Source organism: Toxorhynchites rutilus, chromosome 2 (genome assembly GCF_029784135.1).
Source record: "Toxorhynchites rutilus septentrionalis strain SRP chromosome 2, ASM2978413v1, whole genome shotgun sequence".
Taxonomy (NCBI): domain Eukaryota; kingdom Metazoa; phylum Arthropoda; class Insecta; order Diptera; family Culicidae; genus Toxorhynchites; species Toxorhynchites rutilus.
This window is the reverse complement of record NC_073745.1, coordinates 267,267,316-267,278,160: the sequence shown is the minus strand read 5'-3', so window position 1 is coordinate 267,278,160 and position 10,845 is coordinate 267,267,316. Positions and strand designations below refer to the sequence as shown.

General features: G+C 38.1%; 1 pseudogene; it reads right to left on the bottom strand.

The window, feature by feature from the left end:
• Positions 1-397: 397 nt before the first annotated feature.
• LOC129772097 (U4 spliceosomal RNA) lies at positions 398-568 on the bottom strand (annotated as a pseudogene).
• Between the last annotated feature and the right edge of the window lie 10,277 nt (positions 569-10,845).

Here is a 10,845-nt window from a genome sequence, read left to right as displayed (position 1 = left end):
AATATTTTCTCTGAGTATATTTAATTTTATTCACCTATGAACGCACTCCAGTGCAGATGAACGGGAGCGCGCTGAAAGCTCGTTGGTGGTGAGAATGTGCTTACGACACCACTACACACAGTCGTCGGTAAAAGCTTACCCGCACTGGTACTGTTGGCACGATGATTCGGCGAAAACTCCAATGTCGGCGAAGCAGCGACAAAATAAAAACCAATCCTTGGTTTTCCGATGATGAAAGCCTCTATCCGCTTTCATTCAGGGTACTCCACTCACTATCCAGATAGCGAAATGAACTCTTCAGCGGCAAAAAAAAACAACAATCACGCGGTAACCGATAACGAAACTTAGACGCGACTTTCCTTCGTCTGGTTACTTCGGGCAATCGGCGAAGAATAGAAATTGTTTCATCCAATCAAAAATTTAATCAATACAAACAAATTATAAGGTAGTCCCACGTCAACCTTGCGGTTATATCATTGATATAACCCACCCATTTTTTTTTTTCAACTAACAATAATCGCACCTCGGTAAATCCTCATTGGTTACGATATCGTCACTGCGCGAAGACAAATGGCAGGATTGTGATTGTGTCCAATTTTGTTCGTGTCCATTATTATTACAAACACATTATAATAATCATTCGTAACTCAACTTGAACACAGCATTCACTCGGTAATAACTCCATAGAATCTCAAAATGAAAAGAACCTCAACAATACCGAGGGCGAAATGCCGTAAGTGTGCAAACAATTGCATCCGAATTCAACCTTTTTAACATCTTTTGGGGGAATGGAAGCCTCCTTTCGGCTTGATGCTCCAAATGCAGTATGGAACACCATCAGCAACAAACTCATCGGCAATGATTTATTAAGCCCCGATCGGCAATCGATTACCTAAAACACTGTAATACACATCAGTCCTCGGTCTAATTGGTCCGCCCGGTCCGGAACGCGTCGTGATCCGATCGGAAGCGAAGTGTGCAATTACCGAGCTCGTCGCTTACTGCCCGCTTCGGTAATTGAAGTCTCCCATGTTCTTAATTTGTGTCCAATTCAATTTTCCACCTAAAGTTGAAACAATTGAACGAATTCTGAGGAAAGGTTTGGTTCACTCCACATCCCATAATTTGGAAAATATTATTACCTTCATTTGTTCGCTTTTCAATCAATGCAATTACGAGATGTTTGGGGCCACATGAATTGTGGCGCTAAATAATGGAGGATACGTTTTATTTGCACGGTTTGACCGTTTGTGGGTTCACATGAGAGGGTGCTTAAAAAATAAGCGCTGTTTATTTTTACGATTCAATTAAAAGTGTCCCTCCGGCATGACGTCGGATTCTGGCAATCGTCCAAATCGAATCAGAGCGCGCTGCTTTCATTTGTACCGCGCGACCTGTCGAGTGCCGGCAGGTGCGATTCGTCCGGGTTTCCAAAATCACAAACATCATCAATAATTCATACGTCGAGGCTGTCGAGGGGCACACGGACTCCTGGTACCCTATAGGGGAGTCGCAATTTTTTGATCAGTGATTGCGATTTATTACTTTCGCTGACTGCGCCCGATTGTGCTGCCGTTCTGCGCCGAGTCACTTCTGTATACCTACATAACTTTCATTCGATTTATTTGCGGCGCGGAAATCCCGCCATGCGATCGTCTCATTTCTGCCTTCTTTGGTCTGCGCAGATCTCGAGAGATGGTATCGGGCAATCACAATGTGCGCAATTTCAGAAGCTTCTGTGTGCAAGAAATCCGATATGGCGACGGTGGCGATGTGTTTGGTGACAACCAACGGGTGTCCTTTCACTGCTTTGAAATCGGAGATGTTCGACTTGGTTGTTTCCCGTATTCGAGAACCGCGTGTTGATTACATCGTGACAGGTCGGACAGGCAGATGCGAAGCATTGATTTTATTTATCAAAACCTTGGAATAAATTGTAGAATTTTCCACCATTTACAAGAGAACAGTGTGTTGTTTTGTCTGTTAAATTTATCTAATGAATTCTTCGAAAAATGGCAATTACACGAATTTTAATTAACTTTTAATTCGAAGAGTACATGAAACGTTTCCCCGCAAAGCATGAGCCGCTTATCGTTAGCTTTTAATCGATTTCACTGCAACGTTTTCGGAGTCCAACATTTTTAACACCTCAGCTGCAAACGATATTCGGCTGCTTGTTTTTGTTCAGCAGCAACAGCAGCAGTGGCTGCAAATTTTTGCAGTAAAAGCCATCAACCAGACAGATTCAATTTTAATTCTGATATTTTTCATTACATTACATCGTCATCTTATCGGGCCTCTTCCCGACCCCTGGACGGGAGTGTTTCGCGCGTAATGTCGGTAATTAAGGGCTTTTAGCTTCGCTTTGGCCAGCAAACATTCTACGGTGGTTTTTTTTTCTCTGTTGCTGGCGTTGTCGTTATATGGGTTCCAAAAAAAACTATCCTTGGGTGCGAAGATGCACTGGATGCTTTGTTCCCACTTGCGTGTTAGTCAATTAATTTCCTCGTGCAGTTTGTGTTTGATGTGTTCGAGCTGACCCCCTCGAACATGTAATCGATTTTATGACGGTTTAGTACAGTTGGCAAGAACTCTGTCGGAATGAAGATAGGATGTAATCGGTTGAAATGGTGCAAACATAATGTTTTGGCTGAAGTTAACGAACAATCGGATACACATTTGGTTGATTATTCTCTGCACCGGATCTTGGTTATCCATAGAAAAGTTCCTTAAATATACTATAGAATAAAATAAGAGGAGTACCGGTAAGTTTCTTCGTTTTTTAAACGGTTATATTTAGCTTGCCCTGTAATCTGTTTTTATGTTTGTAACGTGTAACGTGTTTGTCTGTAGCGCTGATCCACATTAATAGAAATTTGACCCCCTTCCTGTTGGCCAAATGATCTGAAATTTGGAACACACCTCTATCTCTGTAGTCATTATAAAACTGCGTATTTCACGATCTTGAAAATCCAAAATGGCGACCGCCACAAAATGGCGGATCACATATTTTCTCAAAACCTCATCAATATGGGTTTTCCAAAACCCCATCAATTTGGGTATCAAATGAAAGGGCTTGACTAGTAGAATACGGTTATTCAAGAAAAATTAAAATCCAAGATGGCTGCCACTACAAAATGGCGGATTACATATTTTCTCAAAACCTCATTAATATGGGTATCAAATGGAATTATGAAATTTTTGTTTTGTTTTATTTAAATCGTTTATTTTTACAGGCTCAGTTACATAGGTTTAAAGGAGCCGAACTCCTTACTGTATTGTTACTAGTATGTATATAAATTTTTCCTTAATTCTAATGTTAATAATATAGGAAACCGATTACTCGCGGTCGACTCAAGTTTAGAAGGGTGACATATTTTCTTTCGGAAAAGGAGGGGATATGAGGATTAATTGACAATGATCACACTCACACTCTCAATCACACTCATCACACTCAATTCTTAAACCTATCTTATATCTAACATGTATTTACATTTCACCTTATTCTATTGTTAGTAAGAAGGGATTTGATTTCTCGCGAAGGAAAATGAAAAGGAAAATATAAGGATATAAGGACAATCACACACGAAGATCGATAACTTTTAGGAAGACATATATTTGGAACATGTAATCAAGGTCTAACCGAGCCAACACATCTCTCACCGGCACCATGGGCTGCCTTCCTCGGGCCCGAAGGGTGTCTTCTAAATTAAATCTGGCGACAAGATACAGCTCGCACGACCAAATAACGTGCTCGATGTCGTGGTAACCTTGGCCACAAACACAAAGATTGTTGTCGGCAAGATTAATACGAGAGAGTAGTGCGTCTAGCGAACAGTGATTGGACATGAGTCGGGAGAAGGTGCGAATAAAGTCCCGACTCAAGTCCAGACTTTTGAACCATGGTTTGAGGCTAACCTTAGGGATAATCAAGTGGAGCCACCGGCCCAATTCATCTTCGTTCCATTTGCGTTGCCAGTTAACTATGGTATTTTTGCGGACTAAAGAATAAAATTCATTGAAGGCGATTTGACGCTGATAAATATCGCCTTCAATTGCACCTACCTTTGCTAATGAGTCAGCCCTCTCATTACCCGGAATTGAGCAATGTGAAGGGACCCAGACAAAGGTAATGACATAACAGCGTCTGGATAAAGCACTCAAAATTTCTCGTATTCTCTCAAGGAAGTACGGCGAGTGCTTTTCCGGCCTCACTGAACGGATAGCTTCGACAGAGCTAAGACTATCCGTTACAATGTAATAGTGTTCAACAGGTCGTGAGGCGACGCTGTCCAGCGCCCAGTGTATCGCTGCCAATTCAGCAATATACACTGAGCAAGGATTCTGAAAACTGTGGGAGGTGCTAAAAAATTCGTTGAACACTCCAAATCCTGTGGACTCATTTATAGTGGACCCATCAGTAAAGTACATATTATCACAATTGATACCCCTATATTTTTCATCGAAGATCGTTGGAGCGATCCTCGATCGTTGGTAATCTGAATATCCATGGATATCTTGCTTCATGGACAGATCAAAATGCACAGAAGAATTGATGTAGTCAGGGAAACAAACACGGTTGGGAATATACGAAGAAGGATCAACCTGCATGGAGATGAATTCATGATATGGACTCATGAACCCAGATTGAAAATTTAGCTCGATAAGCTGCTCAAAATTTCCTATCACCAATGGGTTCATAACCTTACACCGGATGAGGAACCGAAGAGGTAATAAATTGAAGCGATCTTTTAGTGGGAGTACGCCTGCCAAAACCTCGAGACTCATGGTATGCGTTGAGGGCATACATCCCAACGCGATGATGAAAATTTATGTTATTTATGAAAAATGCAAATCCAAGATGCCTGCCACTACAAAATGGCGGACTACATATTATGTCAAAACCCCGTTCATATGGGTATCAAATGAAAGGGCTTCACTAGTAGAACACAATTATTTATGAAAAATGCAAATCTATGATGGTTGCCATTATCAAATGGCGGGTTGCATATTTCCTCAAACCCGATTAATATGAGTATCAAATGAAAGGGCTTGAATAGTAGATCATAGTAGATCATGAAAAATCCAAATTCAAGATGGCCGCAATCACAAATAGCCAATGACTTTATCAAACGGTTTTATTTAGCTTGAACTGTTCGTATGTATGTTTGTATGTCTGTAGGGTTGTCCCACATAATTTGAAATTTGACCAACCGAATTTATAAAATACCTTTATCTCTGCTGTCATTTTAAAACTGCTTATCTTGAAAAATCCAATTTGGCCGCAGCTACAAAATAGCTGATTCCATATCATCTCAAAAAAAAGGTCGATTGAGATATGTGTATCAAACGAACGAACTTGACTTGGAGAACACACTATGTATTTTCTGCAATCCACTCAATATCGGTATCAAATGAAATGTTTTAACTGATAGAATACAGTACAAAGGTTTTATTGATTTCTACATAGGGGGATCACTCTACGGAAAATGTAACGAAAAATTAGGAGATTTCAAATGCATATTACGCAAAATCGGTTTGGCATTAAACATATATCATGCTATATATCATCAGGTAGGAAATTTATTCAGCAATTTTAACGATTATAACACAAACAGCAAAGATGGTATAACAAATAAACAATTTAACGAATAAAGTAGGTATGCTTTTAAGACTTTTTTTTGTTGCTTGTGCTGTGAGGAAGAGAAATTATCAACATCATTGTATACAATTCGGCCGTTAGACTCCATGGTAGGCTAACCGTTCACGAACGGTACGAAACAACTAGTTCGCCAAAGATTGACGAATGATCATTCTTTAAAAAAAAAACATGAACTGATTGCGAGCAAACTATTTGGGAACGATGGCGTTGGCCGGAACGGAAATGCTCGGGGAAATCTAAAATAGAAAAAGATATAGTAATTCATTAGCAAAATGCATGTAACGCGTGATTTATTTTGTTAATGTATGTTCAATCTTGAATTTAAAATTTGCATCTCGGCAAAAGTGTCAATTTTCAATTTAATGATTTTTTTCAACTCGTTTTTAATATTTATATATTTTCTGTTTATCATAAGAAAACACAGAGAAAGCTATAACAATTCATGAATTAGATAAACAAATAATATTCTGACAAATTCAAAAAAAAATCGTTGCTCTAAATTCATTGTGAAAATTGGAAAATATCGTTACGGGATTTTTTCTCTGATTGAACTTTGGTGGAACCTAGGTCGAGTCCGAACAAAAACTATGAAACTATTACAGTAATGTCGGGTGAAAAACATATTTTTACATACAATTTGCGACTTTAAAAAAAGAAGCACCCTTTTCCCTAGTAATTGGCAGAGAACAAACTACAAATTAGGATATGTCCTTTTGAAGCGCCCGAGCGGTCCAAGGCACTTTCTTTAGGAAATAAAACAACTTTTTTGATCCAAGCTGTGAGTTCAGACTGCCCTTTATTTTATCCAATTCGCTTAACGAAACATTCTTAATCTAAATTCCTACCGACTGCACCCTACATGCAGAGTTTGTTTATTCTTACCTACTCTCTGTTTATCTCTCTACCGCTCTATCTCTGATTTATGGAATTTTCCATGTGTATGGAAAATTCCGATATTCTTATTCGAAAATCATGTATGAATCCACTCTAAGTTCTAGTTGGAACAGCTTTTTTTATATGAATGGATATACTTGTTTAAAAATGTGATCTTGAGTGTGATATCTTGATATGTGATATCTGCATATATATCTTAATATCTTAATGTATAATGTTTTTGATAAATTGATAAAATTATATGTATGTGTATATCTGTATTTGTTCTATTTTTATATCGTATGTTAAAGGTTGGCGATTTTCCAAAACAATAATCTAACATCAAAATTGATGTTGCTGCCTGATAACCAAAGCTAAATAACGTAGAATGCTATACCTCCTACAAATGAGCTCGACTTGTTACAAAAAATCTGAATGTGTGATGTCCTTTTTTTCATTCTTAATTTCCGGTTGTAATTAAAAAACTAGATTCCTTCAACTCAGTAACACCACTATTCTATATTGAAACTAAAATGGTCATATCTCCTTAAAGCTTCCCAAAAAGTCTTATCGATTATCATTGCTAAGCGTTTAAAGCTTCATTAAAAAATTTCTTGGTGCAATATGTTTATTTTCAACATTCTTGCTGAATATATATTTCCCCCTTTAATTCATTGTTTAATGTTTAATCTTTAATCTTCTTTAACATTCCTTAATCTTCTTTATTCTTTAATTTCCTTTATTTGAATTTTTGAATATTGGAGGTTGTCCCATGGTCCTTCTTCGCTTTTATAGCGCTACTTCATTTTGGTTTATTTTTATTATTTGATAATATCATATCCCACATTTTTAGTTTCTCCGGAACATTCAGGTATGTATTGGGACATACATGCCCTTACAGGAATGCATTCCTGGCTTTCCAGCCCTTCGGTACATTCAAAAGCTATTATTGCGATTGATGGACACATTCTTGGCTGTAGACAAATATGGCCTAACATATTACCTTTTTTTAAATTCCCACTTCAAAGTGTGTTTGTTTAAATAAGAATCACACCAGTTTAAATTATCGATACGTACATTTCCCCTTATTTCCCTGTACATACAATTGAAGTATGGGAGATATGATTATGTTTTCCAAACAGAATAAACAATTCTTACAGAATTGAATAAACTCAACCTTTTTTTCTCGCTCATAGCATCTGCTGAATGCATCGTATCAAATGCATCAGCGATTTCTCATAATTGTTATTTTTTTAATAGTATTTTTTTTTTGTTTAAAATTATTTAACTGTACGTATTCATGTATTCATACGTTTAAAAGCAAAATATGAATGTTTGACTTTCATATAGTTATTCGCTAAATATAATGGTCATACATATACACACTTGTGAAAGAATTTCACTTGTGGAAGAATTGTAAACAGTAAACTATAAACTAATCGGTAGCTTATGGAAATTTTTAACAGTTACAGTTTCGGAGATATTTTTTTATAATGGACAATATCTACAAGAAAACAAGAAAAAGAAAAGGAAGTCCCTAGAAATCCTTTTATATAATCTTTTTATGCCCCATAAAAAAAGGCATTAATTCTTAGTTTACCAAGAATACAGAGTAAAAGAATATTAGAAATATGTAAACTTTATATTCGAGAACCTTTATCATCTGGTAATTATCTAGAAGGTCGTTATACATTCTTCTCTTCGATAAAAGACCCCAAAACCACGCAACAACTGCATGAAATGTAAAAAATATGTTTGCTTCAAGTATGCAGTTATGCTATGTTCCGATTTTACTCCAATGAAACCACAATCGATTAATACGTTTTTATGTCATTTTACAGCTCTTTATACTTCCATGAATTATATTCAGTTGCTTACTTTTAATTAATAACAATGAAAAATTCGAATTTCGTTATTTGTGTTGGAGTAACGAAAATAACTCTGTTTTGATGAGGCTGGATTAGATGACTATTAAAACATAATAAAGACGAAGGAAACATATTTTTTGGAGTTTTTTTCATTCAATCATACCCTCTTCTTCAAATAAATGCCAATAAAGCCTGAAAAATACACAATGGCAACATTACAGAGAAGTTTAATTTTCGGTCTGTGACACCGTGCGCGAGTATACGTGTAATGATTTTGAACGCGAGTACAGAAGGGTTAAGGGGCGCTACACTTTCTTATCTAACGATATCAATACCAGGTCATGAGTAGATGTGAAGCTGCCTACACTCTGTCCAACTTCTATAAGACCATCCTGATTCTACTTCGTTGCAACACAAACATTTATAATTTCAACAAGATACATTCATACATTGTTGAATGCTTGGAATAAAGTATATTTAACGTCAATTTCGTTCAAAAGAGTTGTTTGTTTTTTCATTGTGCTTAAATATGATAATTTCAGCTGTCCAGTTTCTATAAGGCCACTTCAAAATTCATAATTATTATCGATGAAAAATTCAAAACGATCGGTTGATTTACATGTCAATAGTTGGCAGCCTTACCATTTCGGATAATAACCATGAAAATTCGTGTTGGAATTCTATTTACCGAATTCTGCTGAACGGATTTCTCGATATTTTTCCATTTTTCGGAAATTGCGACCTTGAGCTCTTCAATCGTGGTGTACCGTTTCCCCTCAGAGATTCTGCGTACAAGGATCCCACCTAAGATTTTCAACAGGGTTCAAGTGCAAAAAAATAATTTTCGGTCCTTAATCCATTGCTTAGTTTACTTGCTGGTATGAATAGTAGCATTGCTTTGCTGGAATGTGATTTTTTTGTGACGATATCCACGCAAAAACGGTAAGAGAGAGGATTCCAGAATATGTGTGTGATCCTTGAATGATGTTATAGCTATCTTGAGCTTTCCGGTTGCACACAATCCCGCCCAAACCATGCACGAGCCTCCACCAAAACTCCTGGTTGAAAAATATGGTTCCTTCTTCCGTGAATCACGCCAGTACCCGTTGAAATCATGAGGACTATCCAAATAGAACTTTTTTCGTCAGTGAAGATAGCCTATACATTAAAGAACTTTTCGTTATGGCATATAGCAAAATGTGTTCTTTTGGAAACATTCTTTGTCACAACATACCATGTCCCACTGTCGGTTCATGTGAGCTTTGGCAAAACTCGGACGTCTTCCGATGTGAGATGGTGTAAAATGAGGAGCTTTGACCTTTTAAACCCTCTTTATGTGAGGGTTCTTTACCAAAATTTGACGAATTATCACCCGTGTTTTGGAAGATGAGATATTGCTTTAATTGCATAAGCTATTTGGAGGTATTTGAAGCTGTACTATAAGGCTGTCAAAAAAGTCCTGCGGTATTTTTTTTAAATTTTCATTTGTTCATAAAATTAGTTACAATCATCTGTTTTAAGTCAAATGTGCACCGTTTTGTTCGATAACTTGTTCCCAACGAGATGCCAACTTCATAATACCCCTGTTATAGAAGCTCGCTTCCTTATTGGCAAAAAACTCGGATAGCCAATTTTCACAGGCCTCTTTTGTGGCTAACTTCTGACTACCTAGCTCGTTCGCCATGGACAAAACAGGTGGTAGTCACTTGGTGCAAGGTCCGGACTATACGGCGGATGCAAAAGAACCTCCCATCCGAGCTCCCGGAGCTTCTGGCGCGTCACCAAAGAAGTGTGTGGCCTGGCATTGTCCTGATGGAAGACAATGCGGCCTCTGTTTATCAAAGATGGCCTCTTCTTCATGAGTGCTACCTTCAAGCGGTCCAGTTGTTGGCAGTACAGGTCCGAATTGAGCGTTTGGCCATAGGGAAGCAGCTCATAATAGATTATTCCTTGACAATCCCACCAAACACACAGCAGAACCTTCCTGGCCGTTAATGAGGGCTTGGCCACCGTCTGAGCCGCTTCAGCGGGTTTCGACAACGACCGTTTGCGCTTCACGTTGTCGTAAGTGACCCACTTTTCATCGCCAGTCACCATCCGCTTCAGAAACGGGTCGATTTTGTTGCGATTCAGCAGCGATTCACATGCGTCGATACGGTCAAAGATGTTTTTTTGCGTCAACGTGTGTGGCACCCATACATCGAGCTTCTTTGTGAATCCAAGCTTCTTCAAATGTTTAATAACGGTTTGATGACTTATCCCCAGCTCTTGGCCGTTGCTACGGCTGCTACTATGCCGGTCTTTCTCGGCTAATTCAGCGATTTTGTCGCAATTTTCGACGACAGGCCTTCCGGAGCGTGGCGCATCTTCGACGACCTCTACACCAGAACGAAAACGTTGAAACCATCGTTGTGCGGTGGAAATGGAAACTGTATCGGGTCC